At 38.4% G+C, this 17,848-nt stretch overlaps 1 long non-coding RNA gene across 1 annotated transcript; it reads right to left on the bottom strand.

The window, feature by feature from the left end:
- Positions 1-688: 688 nt before the first annotated feature.
- On the bottom strand, positions 689-4,823 carry LOC132838781 (uncharacterized). The gene is made up of 3 exons (XR_009647662.1): positions 4,623-4,823; positions 4,410-4,527; positions 689-944 (listed from the first exon to the last, which is right to left on the bottom strand). It is a non-coding gene; the product is annotated as an uncharacterized LOC132838781 (long non-coding RNA).
- Positions 4,824-17,848: the final 13,025 nt, after the last annotated feature.

Here is a 17,848-nt window from a genome sequence, read left to right as displayed (position 1 = left end):
TTTCTTTTGTTTATTTGGATCAGTTTCTTATCATCCTCAGTCTTTTCCTCAGACCTTTTCCTCACATCTTTCCTCACAGAACCTTAACCCTAACCTCCCGTCCTCTGCCGCCTGACCCGTTGAGCTCTTTAACGTTCTAGATTAAACGTAGCTCCCGAGTCTAGACGGGTGTCGTTCGGTGTTTGTTTATTTCCCATCACATTTTATTAGATCTGTAATTTTATTACCAACAAGTTGTCCTTCAGACATGTTTCTAATAAACATCAAACCACCTTCGTTAATCCACATCCGTACGACACACCGGTCTTCAATTATCTATTAAACCTCAATTCAACTAACTCTTATGATAAGCTGTAAATAGTGCTCTTAATTGCACTGTCATTAGACTTTTATTAAACAAACCGCACTCGATACGCTAATCTGCTCGTGCTTACGTCATCATAATCTGTCTGTCTAATCAATTAAAGTGCTGATTTCATTAATAACAGCACACACGCAAACTCCAGGGGCGTCTCGAGCCTCAGCGAGACAACAACCTGAGGATTAGCATGACGTTAAATCAACTCGCACACTTCGGCTTGTAATAAAACAAAACAGATTGCAGGGGGGAATCGCACGAGATTAAAATAATAATCCCCCTCCTCTCAAACCCTCAGTCCCCCTCCCCCCTACACCCCCGAGCAGCACAGATTGACTCCAGACTGACTCCAGATTAGCTAAGAACTTCTCTAATCTAGCCAGTTCGTTTAAAGCCGTATATGTTTTCTGAATTACATAGATAAGGCTTATTGAGCAATCATAATCTTATTGGAGGGAATATTGTTACGTCTGGAGGGGATTAGTGAGAACAGATGCCAGGATGACGGTAAATGGGCTTCACGTGTGCCGAGCTTTAGCCTGCATCCTCCAGCGACCGGCAAAAGGGCATTAAAACCAGAGGAGACCTGCACACACACACACACACACACACACACACACACGAACGCGCACACCCACGCACACACACGCACACGCACACACACACACACACACACACACACACACACACACACACACACACACACACACTCAGGTCATAGGATGTAGTTATGTAAATGTAAAAATGTAATACTTTGTCTGTTAAAGTGGTTCAATATTGAAATGTCCAGGTATGTAATAAAGACTGTGTGTAAATAAATGCATTAAAATAAAACAAATGCTAGAATTATTTAAATAGAATAATTTGAGGAGAATTAACAAAGCAGGAACTTTTTTTTTTTTTAATTTGCTCCTTTTTTTCATCATTTATTTCCAAATATTTGATTTCCAACTTGCACTTGGAAAAAAATCTTTACATTAATTTTCTTTCTTTCTTTCTTTCTTTCTTTCTTTCTTTCTTTCTTTCTTTCTTTCTTTCTTTCTTTCTTTCTTTCTTTCCCAAAACATTTCTTTCCTTCATTTGTTTATTTCTTTCCTTTTTTTTAGTATTCAAGAATTTCTTTATTTACTTTCTTTGTTTCTGTTTTTTCATTTGAGTGAATTTTTTTTTCACTGTGTTTCTTTTTTAGTGTCTGTCCTCATTTGCACCTTTCTTTTGTAAGGTTGCTGTTTTTTAATGTAATAATAATAATAATAATAATAATAATAATAATAATAATAATGATTCTTCTTCTTCTTCTTCTTCTTCTTCTTCTTCTTCTTCTTCTTATTATTATTACATTAAAAAACAGCAACATTATTATTATTATTATTATTATTATTATTATTATTATTATTATTATTATTATTATTATTATATAGAACCAACATAATAGGCAGTAAAAAATCAAACACATTCACATTTCATCAGTTTCTCTTTCCTAATAAAGATGACTTAAAATCATGCATTCAGTAGAGAAAATCCTCACAGAATAAACAAAAAAGTAAATAAATAAATAAATAAATAAATAAATAAATAAATAAGTATCAAAGGAAATCTCATTCAGGACACACAAAGCTGTTACTCAGACATGAACCTGAAAGTCCGCTTCGATATTAAACGACGCTTAGCTGCAGTTATTCGGGTGAAATGTTTGCAGGGCCGCGTCCAGAAACTCTTCATCACCGCTGGGAGAGAATGCGTGTAAATACTTAGTAGTGAACAGGGAGGGGTGTTGGCTCTGACATGGAAACGCAGCCGTACGCCAGTCACACACACACACACACACACACACACACACACACACACAACCGTCTTTACACAGGAGTCTAAATGTAAAGCAGACTGGAGCACTGCATCAAGAAAATGTAAACAAATAAAACAGCGTAAAAGCGTTTATTCGCCGTTCTGGCTGAAGTTTCACTACAGAAATAAGTATCACATGATCTATCGAGGGCTTCAGTTCCAATGCATCAAGTTCACAACACAATGGCGAGTGTTTAGAGTTTGTTTATAGAATAAACGTTAAATTACGGCTCAAAACACACAATGACAGCGTTCAGTTTACGCGTGTGAAATTCAGGATTAGTCAAAAGTGAAAACAAACACACATATACACACACACACACACACACCAGCAAGGTTTTACAAACACTCCCAAAGCCAATTTTTTTCTCTGTTCACTTAAAAAAAATGTTTTGATGGTCGGGGTTGAGGCCACGTTCCCTGATTTCTGTAATGAAAACCCGAAATTTGATCCAAAAAAAGGAGAAAAAAATGGAAGCAACAATAGAACGGATCAGAAAAGCCAAGTTTGCGGTAGAGATGATGTCACATAATTGTAGCTTTAAGGTCCTTGACTTCCGATTCGAGAACATCGACAAATTTAAAATAAGGAAGTCAGAAATTACGCAAAAGTGCTTAAGATGAGCTTATGGGAGTATTGTAATGTGTGTGTGTGTGTGTGTGTGTGTGTGTGTGTGTGTGTATGTATGTGTGTGTGTGTTTTTGACAGAATAATTGGATTAATCAACTTTGAGGAAATGTTAGAAAGGTTATGCTTTTGATGTAAAAAATATATTAAACATTTTAATTCGAAAATAATGATTCAATGATTCAAATAATGATATTTTACACCATCTTCAAAATACAAATCTCTTTTAAACTATTTTAAATCAATTTTTTTCCCTTAGAATAATGTTTTTCATAATTTTAGAATAACAATAAAAACAACTAAACAAAGCAAAAAAATCAAATTTTTACATTTCTTATTTTCTTAAAATTATGTAGAGCTATTTGTGAAAGTAAAAATGTTTGATGGTTGTTTTTGTGTAATTTTTACATATTATATGTGTGTGTGTGTGTGTGTGTGTGTGTGTGTTAGAAAGAGAGAGGCATCAAGCTGCTCATCTTCTACATAAAGCATAAAGGCTTCTCTTGGGCCAGGGTCAAAGGTCACCTAGAGGGACCTTCTACACTCTTCATCCACCCTCTTCTTCTTCCCATCAAGCAATTGTATTACTGCTCACTGACTAGCAGCTTTTATCAGATTTAATATCCAAGTTATGAGTTAATTTAGATTGGAAACTCATGACAGGAAGCTTGTGACATGCCACTGCTAACAGGCAAATTCACTGCATGCGTACGAGATGTTTCAATGACGTCAGACACGTGAATATGTGTGTGTGTGTGTGTGTGTGTGTGTGTGTGTGTGCACGCACAAGAACAGCTAACACACCTGAACACAACATAGAAGAGGGAAAATAAGAGCATAGTCAGTGTGTTCTCACTGTCTGATCTCCAGACTCGGACATCGGTTAGCTCTACAGTGAGTGACGGGTTTCTGCCTTAAGTAATGAAAATACTCATAAAAATAAACATTAAAATAATAATAATGATGCATTTAGAGTTCAAGATACTGATATAAGCTCATTTGGATTATCATTATTATTATTTATTATTATTATTGTTGTTGTTGTTGTTGTTGTTGTTGTGTGTGTGGTGTCTGTGTGTGTTTACATCTCAGAACACACACATACACACAGACCATAACCAATGCCTACCTCTACCCCAATATCCATAAACCAACACACACACACCCCCCCACACACACACATACATACACACACACACATACATACACACACACACACACACACACACACACATACACACACACACATACGTACACACACACACACACACACACACACACACACACACACACACACCTACACACACACACATACTTCCATTCCACTTCCCATACCCTGTAGACAAATAAACGCTTTGTGGTGTATTATAGTTATTTCCTTGAACTATAATTGGATCATGATATAATTCTGTTTGTTGATTCTCAACTACTCTCTCTCTCTCTCTCTCTTTCTCTCTCTCTCACTCTCTCTCTCTCTCTCACACACACTGTCTCTCTCACTCTCTCTCTCTTTCATTACACACATATTGACACATTATCTCATCATCCTCTGAAGATAAAAACAATGCTTTTACTTACATTCCTAACGAGACTCAGACCTACACACGCCGTCAGCTTTCCTGCTTTTTCCTTCTGTGTGCTCTGTGCTGTGTCTCATCCACTGCTGGATTAACACTCCCCTTAAAAATAGGTCTGTCTGAGAGAGCAGTGGGAAAGAGAGAGGAAGAGAGAGTGAGAGAAAGGCCTAGCATGAAGAAAGCACCACACACACACACACACACACACACACACCTCATCTCCTTTTAAAGCACGATCAGGAAATCACCACTTATTCCAACAAACATTTGCCTCAAGTCCGGAACCTTTTTTACATTCTTGAAGAGATAGGGTGTGTGTGTGTGTGTGTGTGTGTGTGTGTGTGTGTGTGTGTGTGTGTGTGTGTGTGTGTGTGTGTGTGTGTGTGTGTATGTGTGTGTGTACGTATGTGTGTGTGTGTATATGTGTGTGTGTGTGTGTGTGTGTGTGTGTATGTATGTGTGTGTGTATGTATGTGTGTGTGTGTGTGTGTAAATGACGCACCATGTTTTGTCCATTTTGTATGTACACTGATAAAATACTGCAGCTCCACCTTCTGGTGACCAGAGAGAGAGAGAGAGAGAGAGAGAGAGAGAGAGAGAGAGAGAGAGAGAGAGAGAGAGAGAGAGAGAGAGAGAGAGAGAGAGAGAGAGAGAGAGAGAGAGAGAGAGAGAGAGAGAGAGAGAGAGAGAGAGAGAGAGAGAGAGAGAGAGAGAGAGAGAAATGCAGACAGAACAACAGAGAAAAAGAAAGCGAACGTGACAGAAGCACAAGGAACGAATGACGGATGCAGAGCAAGACAGAGAGAGAAAGACAGAGAGGAAGATGAGAAAAAACATCAGAGAGACAGAATGAGAGGAGAGAGAGAGACAGAAGAAGAGAAAAGGAAGTATGTCTTCTTCTCTGTAAGAGTGAGAGAAAGAAAGCGAGCAAAAGCAGACAGATGAGCGAATGGACAGAATATTTATCCAGTTAGAACAGACAGCAATGAAAGTATAAATAGAGCACTCACATAAATAGAGCGACTCACCTACAGTTCCACTAGACCCACTTGAGCAAAGTTAGAACCTTTAGTTTAGAAAACAACCTTTATTTTTACCTTTCATTTAATTATTTCAGAATTTTCTCTCCCTGAGTATAATTTTCTACAAAATAAACCAAATTACATTATGGGATCTCTGGGTTTGTCTACAACTTCTGCATCTCTGGGTTCTCTGAGTTTGTCTGCATCTCTGAGTTTGTCTGCATCTCTGGGTTCTATGAGTTTGTCTGCATCTCTGAGTTTGTCTGCATCTCTGGGTTCTATGAGTTTGTCTGCATTACTGTTTGTCTGCATCTCTGTGTTTGTGTGCATCTCTGTGTTTGTCTACATCTCTGGGTTTGTCTGCATGTCTGGGTTCTCTGAGTTTGTCTGCATTACTGAGTTTGTCTGCATCTCTGGGTTCTCTGGGTTCTCTGAGTTTGTCTACATCTCTGGGTTCTCTGAGTTTGTCTACATCTCTTGGTTCTATGAGTTTGTCTGCATTACTGAGTTTGTCTGCATCTCTGAGATACACATGAACCCCAGAGAACCCAGAGATGTAGACAAACTCAGAGAACCCAGAGATGCAGACACACTCAGAGAACCCAGAGATGCAGACAAACTCAGAGAACCCAGAAATGCAGACAAACCCAGAGATGCAGACAAACCCAGAGATGCAGACAAACTCAGAGATGCAGACAAACTCAGAGAACCCAGAGATGCAGACAAACCCAGAGATGCAGACAAACTCAGAGAACCCAGAAATGCAGACAAACCCAGAGATGCAGACAAACCCAGAGATGTAGACAAACTCAGAGATGCAGACAAACTCAGAGATGCAGACAAACTCAGAGAACCCAGAGATGCAGACATACTCAGAGAACCCAGAGATGCAGACAAACTCAGAGAACCCAGAGATGCAGACAAACTCAGAGATGCAGACAAACTCAGAGAACCCAGAGATGCAGACAAACTCAGAGATGCAGACAAACTCAGAGATGCATACAAACTCAGAGAACCCAGAGATGCAGACAAACCCAGAGATGTAGACAAACTCAGAGAACTCTGGGTTCTCTTGGTTCTCTGGGATTAAAATGTTTAAACGAAAATGTATTTAAACACACACATTTCTATCATGTTGCTTCATGAAGGATTATACACTAAATAATGAATTTTCTAATATGTTAAAACATAAAAGCCTCTTAAAAGCCTGTCTTCACTCTTTGCTCCTTATTTACATACTTTATTTAAACGTATCACCGATTTGGACACGCCAACATCTAGAACAACATCTGTGTGCTGTTTTCATATGTGTTTCAATTAATTAATTCATTCATTCATTCATCTTCTACCGCTTATCCGAACTACCTCGGGTCACGGGGAGCCTGTGCCTATCTCAGGCGTCATCGGGCATCAAGGCAGGATACACCCTGGACGGAGTGCCAACCCATCGCAGGGCACACACACACACACACACACATTCACTCACGCAATCACACACTACAGACAATTTTCCAGAGATGCCAATCAACCTACCATGCATGTCTTTGGACCGGGGGAGGAAACCGGAGTACCCGGAGGAAACCCCCGAGGCACGGGGAGAACATGCAAACTCCACACACACAAGGTGGAGGTGGGAATCGAACCCCGACCCTGGAGGTGTGAGGCGAACGTGCTAACCACTAAGCCACCGTGCCCCCCTTATGTGTTTCAAATTTGTTCTTTTTTTGTATGTAGAATAAACAAAAATAAAAAGAAAGTTTTCACTGTTAGTACATTTTTATAGGTGGTTATTTTGACCTGAACAGGAAGCTTCCATGATGATAAACCATATTTGCAATTTCATTTGTTGAAATCTTGCTGTAGAACATCCAGTACAGGCCTGAAATCCCATAATCCTTTGCTTCACATTAATATTACATGTTATGAGTAATGTTCTGGTCATTGTGACCTGAGGACTTAAAAAAAAATCACAAACCACTCGCCTCAGTATGACCCGTAAACAGTATGTCTATTGCTGGTGAACTCCTAACAGTATATTTTGTAGCTCAGTCTCTCTCTCTCTCTCTCTCTCTCTCTCTCTCTCTCTCTCTCTCTCTCTTTCTCTCGCCAGCTGTGAGGAGGATGGAGGGACATAAACAGTCATCCACAAGTCTCGCCCCCCATTTCCTACTGAGGATCCCCTGCCCTATAATAATGAGTTAATCAGCCTGATTGCACATTCATCACCCCATATGTGTGTGTGTGTGTGTGTGTGTGTGTGTGTGTGTGTGTGTGTATAAAACTCTTTGTGGGGACCATTATGACAGATATATATGACAATTACGTCTGACTACAGGAGTAACTATGTAAATACACTGTACAAATAAAGACAGCATTACAGAAGTGTGTATGTGTGTGTGTGTGTGTGTGTGTGTGTGTGTGTGTGTGTGTGTGTGTGTGTGTGTTTTACTTGGGAAATGAAATACTTGGGGGCTGATGTTTGAGGCTAAGAGAGGACAGCAGAGCCACTGCAGCTGAGTAAACACACTAACGTTACGGACAGGTACGGTAGCAATTCCAAACTCTGCCCCGGAGGAAGACAATTACTGGGACACACGGAAACGGCGAGCGCCGGAGGAAATATTAAAAGCGAGAATGATTAATGATTGAAAATACAGCCGTAATGACGTCGCCATGGTTACGTGGCAAACACGAAATAGGAAAAGGCAGCGGTGTAATTTTGTCCGGGTTAAGAAAGTGGAAATTGGTGGATCTATCCAAATTCATTTAGTCATGTCTGAATGGGAGGAATATGAGCAAGAGAGTCATAAGACTATTTCAGTGGACAGGAAAGCGGGTGTCTGAGTGATTAGATACTGCCGTTTGGACCAGATTAAGCTTTTAAATCTCACATCTGGAATGTGAGATGGAAAAATAATCAGGAATAAGACAAGGAAGCAAAGGAAACATTTGGGATAGGAAATATGAGAACTACAGTACCACATTCAGGAGTTTAGCTTTGGAGTGTGTCGGGGTGTGAAGCTATCCGGATCTTCTCCTTGTGTCCATCTGGGTTCCCTCTGGGTTCTCCAGTTTCCTCCCAAATCCCTAAACATTCCAAATCAACAACATAATGTAGTCAGTTTTCCTTCTTTATTCCTTTCTCAAACCCGACGTTCCCACCTCGGATATTCTCAGACTTTACCTTGAGCAGAACTAAGCGCTTACTGAAGATCCAGTTTATTTGTAGAGCACTTTTAACTATGGACATTGTCTCCAAGCAGATTTACGAAACATAACATTTTCATGTAAATTTTTTTGAATTTATCCATATTCATACCTAATGAGCAAGCTCTCATGAGCACGTACCTCATCCAACTGCTGCTATAACTTAAGTGTATATACAGTGTGTTTCCTTGAACCCTCTTGGTTCAGTTTCCAATATTTTTGCACTGTAGTGTAGTAACAGTGTTTAGCTCAGGAGTTTTTGACTCAGGAAACTCCAATCTGTGAATATGTGACCAACTTTACTTAAGACGCCGAGGCGCTTTTTTCCTTCTCGATCGGTGAGTAACGTTGGTTTTGCTTTGTTACACAGAACTAATATATGCCTTTGTCCTTTACATGATTATGCTTGTGTGTCATTTTTGCTTGTTTGTTTATCTGCAATCGTATTGTTCTTCCCTTCAGCTATGATAAAGACACATTTCTTTCCATTAGTTGCCTGGGTTACGCATGGACCTGTGGGCGGAGCTATCAATACAGGGGTGGGACCCATTTGGGTTAGGGGCGTGTTTGTTTTGGTGATTTCAAATGTCAACATTGGCTTTCAAACAACGGAGACCCCACCTTTAAGGGCCTTGCTTAGGGGCCCAGCAGTCACAGATTGATGGACCTGGGATTCAAACTCACAACCTTCTAATCGGTAAACCAGCACCTAAATCACTAGGCCACCACATCCTTATGTTTACATCCATACTTGAACATCAACTTTGTTGTAAGAAAGGTAATAGTTTAATTCAGTAAATAAAAATGTTATTTATTAAACTGTATTTTATGCTCTGAGGGATTTTCAGAGAATACTGATCTTGTTCGGAAGTATCTCAGTGTTTAAGGTGGTGGATTATTTATGATTTGAATCACAGGTCCACCAACCTGCCTCTCCAGGGCCCCTGAGCAAGGCCCTTCACCCTCGATTGGTCAGTTGTATAAATGTAAGTCACTCTGGATAAGGGTGTCTACCAAATGCTCTAAATTTATTTGTGGTGTTTTTTATTTTTTTTTGTTTTTGTAATTATTTTGACCTGAAACCATTTTCGCCTTTTAGATTTTTCAAGACTATAAACGGTTATTATTTAAATAAATAATTATATAAAGTTAGAAGTTTGTTTAATTTTGTGCTAGAGTTTATTCAATGGTCAGAGGCCATAATTTTTGTGTATGCGTGAAAATAACAATAAAAGCTTTTTGACTTGACTTGACTTAAAGAGGTGAAAAACTCCCTTAGATGAAAGAGGAAGAAACCTTGAGAGGTTACAGACTTAAAGGTGAACCTCATCCTTATATTGGTGACACCAGAGTGTGATTATAAATTCTCTTAAACACCGGAAAGTGTTATTATAGATACAGTAAAGTGCTTTATACAGTCGGATACAGTCAATTTGGACTTGTGTAACCAGGAGCAATTCATAAATTAGCTCATTATCTGAGTTCATTATAAGATAGGAGTAATAAATTAGTAAAAACTGATCAAGTTAACCCTTTTAAACCAGTACGCTGGAGTTCCTTTCTGCCTCCGTAGCATCCGATCCCGCACTAGCCGACTGAGGGATAGCTTTTTCCCTCAGGCTATCAGACTAATTAACAGTCATAACTAATACACCCTACAGCATGCTTTCACAATATGGTGTGCCACACACTGCACTTTAACTTCGGACTATCCACACTGGACTATACACACACTGCATTTATACACACTGGATTATACATACACACCGCATTTATACACACTGGATTATACATACACACTACATTTATACATACTGGACTATACATACACACTACATTTATACATACTGGACTATACATACACACTACATTTATACACACTGGACTATACATACACACTACATTTATACATACTGGACTATACATACACACTACATTTATACATACTGGACTATACATACACACTGCATTTATACACACTGGACTATACATACACACTGCATTTATACACACTGGACTATACATACACACTACATTTATACATACTGGACTATACATACACACTACATTTATACATACTGGACTATACATACACGCTGCATTTATACACACTGGATTATACATACACACTGCATTTATACATACTGGACTATACATACACACTGCATTTATACACACTGGACTATACATACACACTGCATTTATACACACTGGACTATACATGCACACTGCATTTATACACACTGGACTATACATACACACCGGACTATACATACACACTGCATTTATACATTTATTGTACATATTGCATATAATGTGTAGTGCTACTGTAAGGATGCCCAATAGTACCCTGTGTGTACTGACTATATGTATGAATATATTGCACATGTTCACATATTGCTTTCATTATCTGTTTGTTAATTGTACATATTAACAAATTGTACATATTGTACACACATATTGTACTGACCATATGTATGACACATATGTATGCACATTTTCACATGTTGATTTCATTGTTTGTTAATTGCACATATTGTACACACATTGCACTGACTATACTCTCTCTCTCACTCATTTTCTACCGCTTAGCCGAACTACCTCGGGTCACGGGAGCCTGTGCCTATCTCAGGCGTCATCGGGCATCAAGGCAGGATACACCCTGGACGGAGTGCCAACCCATCGCAGGGCACACACACACTCTCATTCACTCATGCAATCACACACTACGGACAATTTTTCCGGAGATGCTTATCAACCTACCATGCATGTCTTTGGACCGGGGGAGGAAACCGGAGTACCTGGAGGAAACCCCCGAGGCACGGGGAGAACATGCAAACTCCACACACACAAGGCGGAGGCGGGAATCGAACCCCCAACCCTGAAGGTGTGAGGCGAACGTGCTAACCACTAAGCCACCGTGCCTATATACTATAGGCATATACTTCCTCATACTATATGTATGAGGAATTGCACATTTTCACACGTCAAGTCATTATCTATACAATTGTTCTGCAATTTCTGGAGTTTGCGCCTAAGAATTTCACTCACCAATGCACATGTGCTGTGGTGATGTGACAATAAAAGTGACTTGACTTGACTTGACTTGGAATGAAAATGGACTTGCAGCAAGTCTGATATAAAACAAGTCTGTGTGAGCCGTGTGTTTTTCCCTCTGTTGTGAAACCTTCCACATAATTTTAGACTTGTAAATCATCAAATTCGATCTTCTTATGAACACATTTGGAGCATCACAGAGAGATCGCCGAAATGGGTTTGAAATAAATGCAAGGCATTAACAAGGCGTCAGTTTCTTTTTATATTCATCTATAATTAAACGCCACACAAAAACCCTCAGGGAATAAAATCAACTTTTCAGACTGCTGCTGTTACAACTCAGCTCCATGTTATTAACGAGAACGTGTTGTTGTTCTCGAGCCATGTTAGCATAATCACACCTTTGCTAAATAAAGTGCAGGTATTTATGTGCATTAAACAGACGACCGGGTGACGGCGAGGGAAGACGGTGTTCTTGGAGATAATATACATTTTTAATTATGTCACCTGTTCAGCACACACACCTGTTCATTGAGGCTTCATTAAATGTATTTTTTTTTTAATATTATACAGATGAGTGAAGCAGCTGCTCAATGAGGAGAGCAACACAGCTTTAATTCATGTTAATGTGTGTGTGTGTGTCTGTGTGTGTGTGTGTGTGTGTGTGTGTAAATACATATACTGTATAAAAGAAATGTGGAAACATTATAGTGATAGTTTGTTTATTGTGTTAAAATTATAAATAGACTCAGATAGACGTAAGTTTACTTTAAAAGTAAAAAGTGTGTTTAAAAGTAAAATAATTTTGACTTAAATGTTATTATTATTATTATTATTATTATTATTATTATTATTATTATTATTATTATTATTATTGTTGTTGTTTTAACAGATTTCAATTAATTAAAAAATAATAATAATTAATTAAAATGATTTATTAATTTATTTATGAGTAGAATTTAAATAAGGCATACAATATTAATAAATGATAAACACTAATAGGATTCAAAAATATACAAAAAATTTAATATTTTAAAAGGAATATTTTTTAATAAATATAAATGGAGGAAACAGTTTGTATTAAGCTGTAATTCATACATAAGCTGTAACACTAACGGTTAAATCCCAATAAAGCTCTATCATTACCCCAAAGTGCTGTCGATCATCACATATGGAGCCACACGTCAGCACTTTGGAACACACACAGAATAAAAGCCAAAAAAAAAAAAAAGAAAAAAAAAAAAAAATCAAAGAATGATTGACCTTTCCTCATCTTGTCCTGCTTTCTGCTTACTACAACCTGCCACAGCATAGATTGGGTGACTTTGATCATCGTCTATTGAAGCGTCTCTGTCTCCGGAGCTTCAACCGATTCCCTCTTCAGCATTAACACACACATATTGTTTCAATAAGTGCAAATTGATTTATATCAGTTGTAAACCGAGCCGTGGACATGTGCAGAGGTGGAGCGCCCGGGAACTCGATGGTGGCTCGACCTGTTCATTAGAGAGAGCGAAGAGGAGGAATCAATGAGGACAATGAAGGTCAGAAAGGTCTGATTCTTTTCGACAGTACAGGAGAATTTCAGGAGGAAAAATGTAAGTTTGTTGAGGTAAATGGTCTTTTTTTTAAGAACGGATTAAATATGTGTATATTTATATGTGTATATGTATATTTAATATATATATATATATATATATATATATATATATATATATATATATATATATATATATATATATATATTCATATTATATATTTCATATTACATTTATAAATTGTCCCATACAAAACAAAAAGCAAATAAATCCTATGAATTAATCTGAAAATAAAATAAATCTCTCCCCAGCTGCTACCTTTCAACAACAACAACAAAAAATAAATAAATGTAAACCCTTTTTATCCGAAACAGGAGCAGCTTTAGCTCTGACTGTAATAAAGCCCTCACACTAGAGACTACTTCTATAAATGTTTAGGAAGCTTCACATAACAGGAAGTTTTACCACATCGACAATTTACGTAATTCACCATTTTATTCTGTTTGTGTGTACTTTGTACCTTGTTGCTATAGAAACGATACACAGGTTAGAAACCTCAAATCAATACCTTCTAACGAATCAGGATTTGAGAATTCAGCAGTGCTGTGTAATAAAATTTATAATAATTCTGAAAAAGTTACCTACTGACGAGATAGCAACCTTTTTGATCCTCATAAAAAGTTTTATGTGTTTGTAATGAATCGTCTGGCATTATTTTATCCCGAAATATCAAAGGAAAGGTGTAGAAGATGGTAGTGAGAGCAGCTCTGCTGTATGGGTTAGAGACTGTAGGAGTGAGGAAAAGACACGAGGCAGAGATGGAAGTAGCAGTGATGAGGATGTTGAGGTTCTCTTTAGGAGTGACGAGGATGGACAGGATTAGGAAGGAACACATCAGAGGGACAACTCAGGTTGGTTGTTTTATGGACAAGGACAGAGAGGCTAGATTGAGATGGTTTGGACATGTACAGAGGAAGGAGTTGGTTATATTGGTAGAAGGATGTTGGAGATGGAGAAGGCCAAAAATGGGATATATGGATGTGTTAAAGGAGGATATGAAGATAATTGGTGCAAGTGTAGAGGATGGCGATTAGGTGGAAAAAGATGATTTGCTGTGGTGACCCCTAACGGAAAAAGTGAAACGTAGGAGAAGGCGATTTTATCCTGAAATGACGCCGTGTCTGTATTCCCTTTCTTCAGTACGTCTTTTTCTGTGACATGAATATGTTGATGTCATTATGGGCTAAAGAGCAGTTTTCCACATCCCATTTGCTGTCTCTTAAAAAATGCATCATGGCATGAGGAATAAACTACCGGTGCCTGCTTAAATGTTAAGATTAGCTTCGTTTCTCTCTCCTCTCTCTCTCTTTCTCTCTCTCTCTCTCTCTCTCTCTCTCTCTCTCTCTCTCTCTCTCTCTCTCTCTTTCTCTCCTTCTCTCTCTGTACTGTGTGAATACAGTCCTCTCTGAGGAGCACTTGAATCCATATTAATTTCCTATCTGGCTGTTATGCTCTGGCTTATGAACTGCAGCATTTCGCTATTAATCTGTCAGTAATTTAGCGACGTGTAAACTAATTATGCCTCACATATTAATGTAATTGTTTTGGCGAGCTGTGAAACAAATCAATGTGTTTGCAGAGAAAGCATTAAATTGAATTGAGTTATTATAACCACGTGTCAATGTCTCATTCTAGGTTATGAAGGTAGAAAAGTGGATGTCAGCCACAGGTCAATACACGGCCTCCCTTTGGCTCCATAAAAATCTATGCAGCTCCGTTCAGTAATGGGAATTAAAGCCACACACACATATGTGAAAAAGACAGAGAGAGAGAAAGAGAGAGAGAGAGAGAGAGAGAGAGAGAGAGAGAGAGAGAGAGAGAGAGAGAGAGAGAGACAGATCATAACCCTCTCACAGGAGCACAGGAAGTATCGATATAGTTTCATGTAAAAAGTGATTGTGGAGTTTAGCGGAGCTCATGACATCAGTAAAATTATTCGAACAGGGCTCACACACACACACACACACACACACACCCCTCTACAGCTCCTATCTTGGCATGGAACATCATCCGCAACATGATCAATAAGGAGCCAACAGCCAATCAGACTATTCTGGATGTTAAACAGCAGCAAAATGAAACAGCTGGAAACTTCATAGGGAATAAACAATGGGTGAGAGACACCCACGAGAGAGAGAGAGAGAGAGAGAGAGAGAGAGAGAGAGAGAGATCTTTACCAGATCTTTATGAATCCACCTGGCAATTCAACACAAATTATGTTACAAAACATCAATGTATTGAAGCCTCAGTGTTTTAAACAGTAGTACATGATTTTTGCTTTGTATAATATGTATAATTTCTCACCTTTATTTATTAGATTTAATGTTACAGATAGGAATAAGCTGTCACAAGACTAGTGCTGGGGTCACGGTGGCTTAGTGGTTAGCATGTTCGCCTCACACCTTGAGGTTTGGGGGTTTGATTCCCGCCTCCACCTTGTGTGTGTGGAGTTTGCATGTTCTCCCCGTGCTTCGGGGGTTTCCTCCGGGTACTCCGGTTTCCTCCCCCGGTCCAAAGACATGCATGGTAGGTTGATTGGCATCTCTGGAAAATTGTCCGTAGTGTGTGATTGTGTGAGTGAATGAGAGTGTGTGTGTGTGTGTGGGTGTGCCCTGCGATGGGTTGGCACTCCGTCCAGGGTGTATCCTGCCTTGATGCCCGATGACGCCTGAGATATGACTCCCCGTGACCCGAGGTAGTTCAGATAAGCGGTAGAACATGAGTGAGAGTGAGAAGACTACTGCTGATTAGATTTTATTTATAGAGTGACATGAACTTAGTGAAGTTACTGTCAAAGTTTGCTAATAATTCAAATTTCTATTGATTAAAAAAAGTCAGAGTTTTTATCCATTTTTTTGGTTACATTTAATGCTGAGAAACATCCACGACAGTTTGTTTCGTTTAGCCATTATCAATACTTCTATAAAAAGTTAAATTTTTTATTTTATTTATTTGCATAGTGTTTTTAACCATTCACGTTGTCTTAAAGCAGCTTTAAGTAAGTATAGAAACAGAATTAAAAAAAAAAAGGCATTTCTATCTGTTCAATTTTTTTTCCTGTATTAGTCAAAGGAAGCTGTGAATTCTGTATTTAGCTCATGTGGCTCTGGCAATCATTATAGCTGTCCAGCTTCATGATTGATCATCTTTGTTTACAATGTTTAAAGAACGAGACAGATTTCAAAACACCATTTCGTTACAAACATAAATAACCGTGCGCCAGGAACGAAGCCTGTGATCCGTGTACACGTGTTAAACGTTGGCTCGGAAACACGGCTCATACAATCAAATAACAATAACAGCCTTCATCTCTGGCATGAAATTATGTCAGAGTGAAATTCCCCTCATACATCTTGAGCTGACAGCTCACCTCCAGCTGGAGAGCTACAGTAACGGTACAGTAATGAGCACAGTTTCAGAGGAAAAGCTTGTACATGGGGCCAGTAGGAACAAACCAAACAGCCTGAATTCAGATTTTTTAAAAGAAGCTAATTATTATGTGCAACTTATTTAGTGCTTTTTTTCTTGACTGTTTATAACGACGTGATATAAAATAATCTACAATTTTGTATAGACTTACTGTATGCATTAACTGACGTTAGAAATTAGTTATAAATCTGAAAAGTCAATTTTGTTCAAATTGACATAAAACACCTTTATTTACGCTGATCTTCTTCTTTCTTGCAAATACGGCCACGGGTGTATAACGTTATCTTCTTCACCCTGTTCACCGAGTTCACCACTATCGTCGGGGTGGTCGTCTACGATAACGGGAGGTCCTCCGGTAGGTGTTTCCATGGCGTTCAGTTGTGCTTCCTTCTCCTTTAGCAACATTACGCTGAAATAGAACGTGCGGAGCTGAGTAATGCAATCTAGGAGCAGTGATTCGCCAAACCTCCCTTATTGCAGTCGCACACATTTCTTCTGATTTTATTTTGTAGTAACGAGTAACGAAGATGCTTAGTGGAAATATAACGGAGTAAAAGTAGACATTTTATCTAGGAAATGGAGTGGAGTAAAAGTGAAAGTTGACAAATTTAAATAGCGAAGTAAAGTACAGATACGTGAAATTTCTACTTAAGTATGGTCACGAAGTATTTGTACTCCGTTACATTACAACACTGGTAATAACACACCTCAAAGTGTATCAGTAACTAAAATTTCTATTGATTATAGAATTTCACATCCATTTTAAGTTACGTTTAATGTTATGAAAACATCCTCGAGTGTATATTCTCATTCATTTTTTTTTCTAAATTACACTCTATTCAAAAATTTTCCCATTTACTCTGTCAGAAAACTAACTACCTGTTACACATCACTGGCACTGGAGACTCCTTACAGATTTGCAAAAATGTTACTGAAAGCAGATCCTTACAGAAAACTTCACATATCAACAATTAGTCTTTTTTTAGATTTTTTTTAATTTCTTTATTGTTAGATGTGGATTATGCAAAGCATATGTACGGTGGCTGAGACGTGCAAAACGCTAACAAATCCGAAAACAAATAAACAAATCCGAAAACACAACGACAATTCAGACTAACCGGAAAAGG

The sequence above is a fragment of the Tachysurus vachellii genome, chromosome 23, assembly GCF_030014155.1.
Source record: "Tachysurus vachellii isolate PV-2020 chromosome 23, HZAU_Pvac_v1, whole genome shotgun sequence".
In the NCBI taxonomy this organism is placed as follows: domain Eukaryota; kingdom Metazoa; phylum Chordata; class Actinopteri; order Siluriformes; family Bagridae; genus Tachysurus; species Tachysurus vachellii.
The sequence above is the reverse complement of the archived record's forward strand: the minus strand, read 5'-3'. Positions and strand labels throughout refer to the sequence as shown.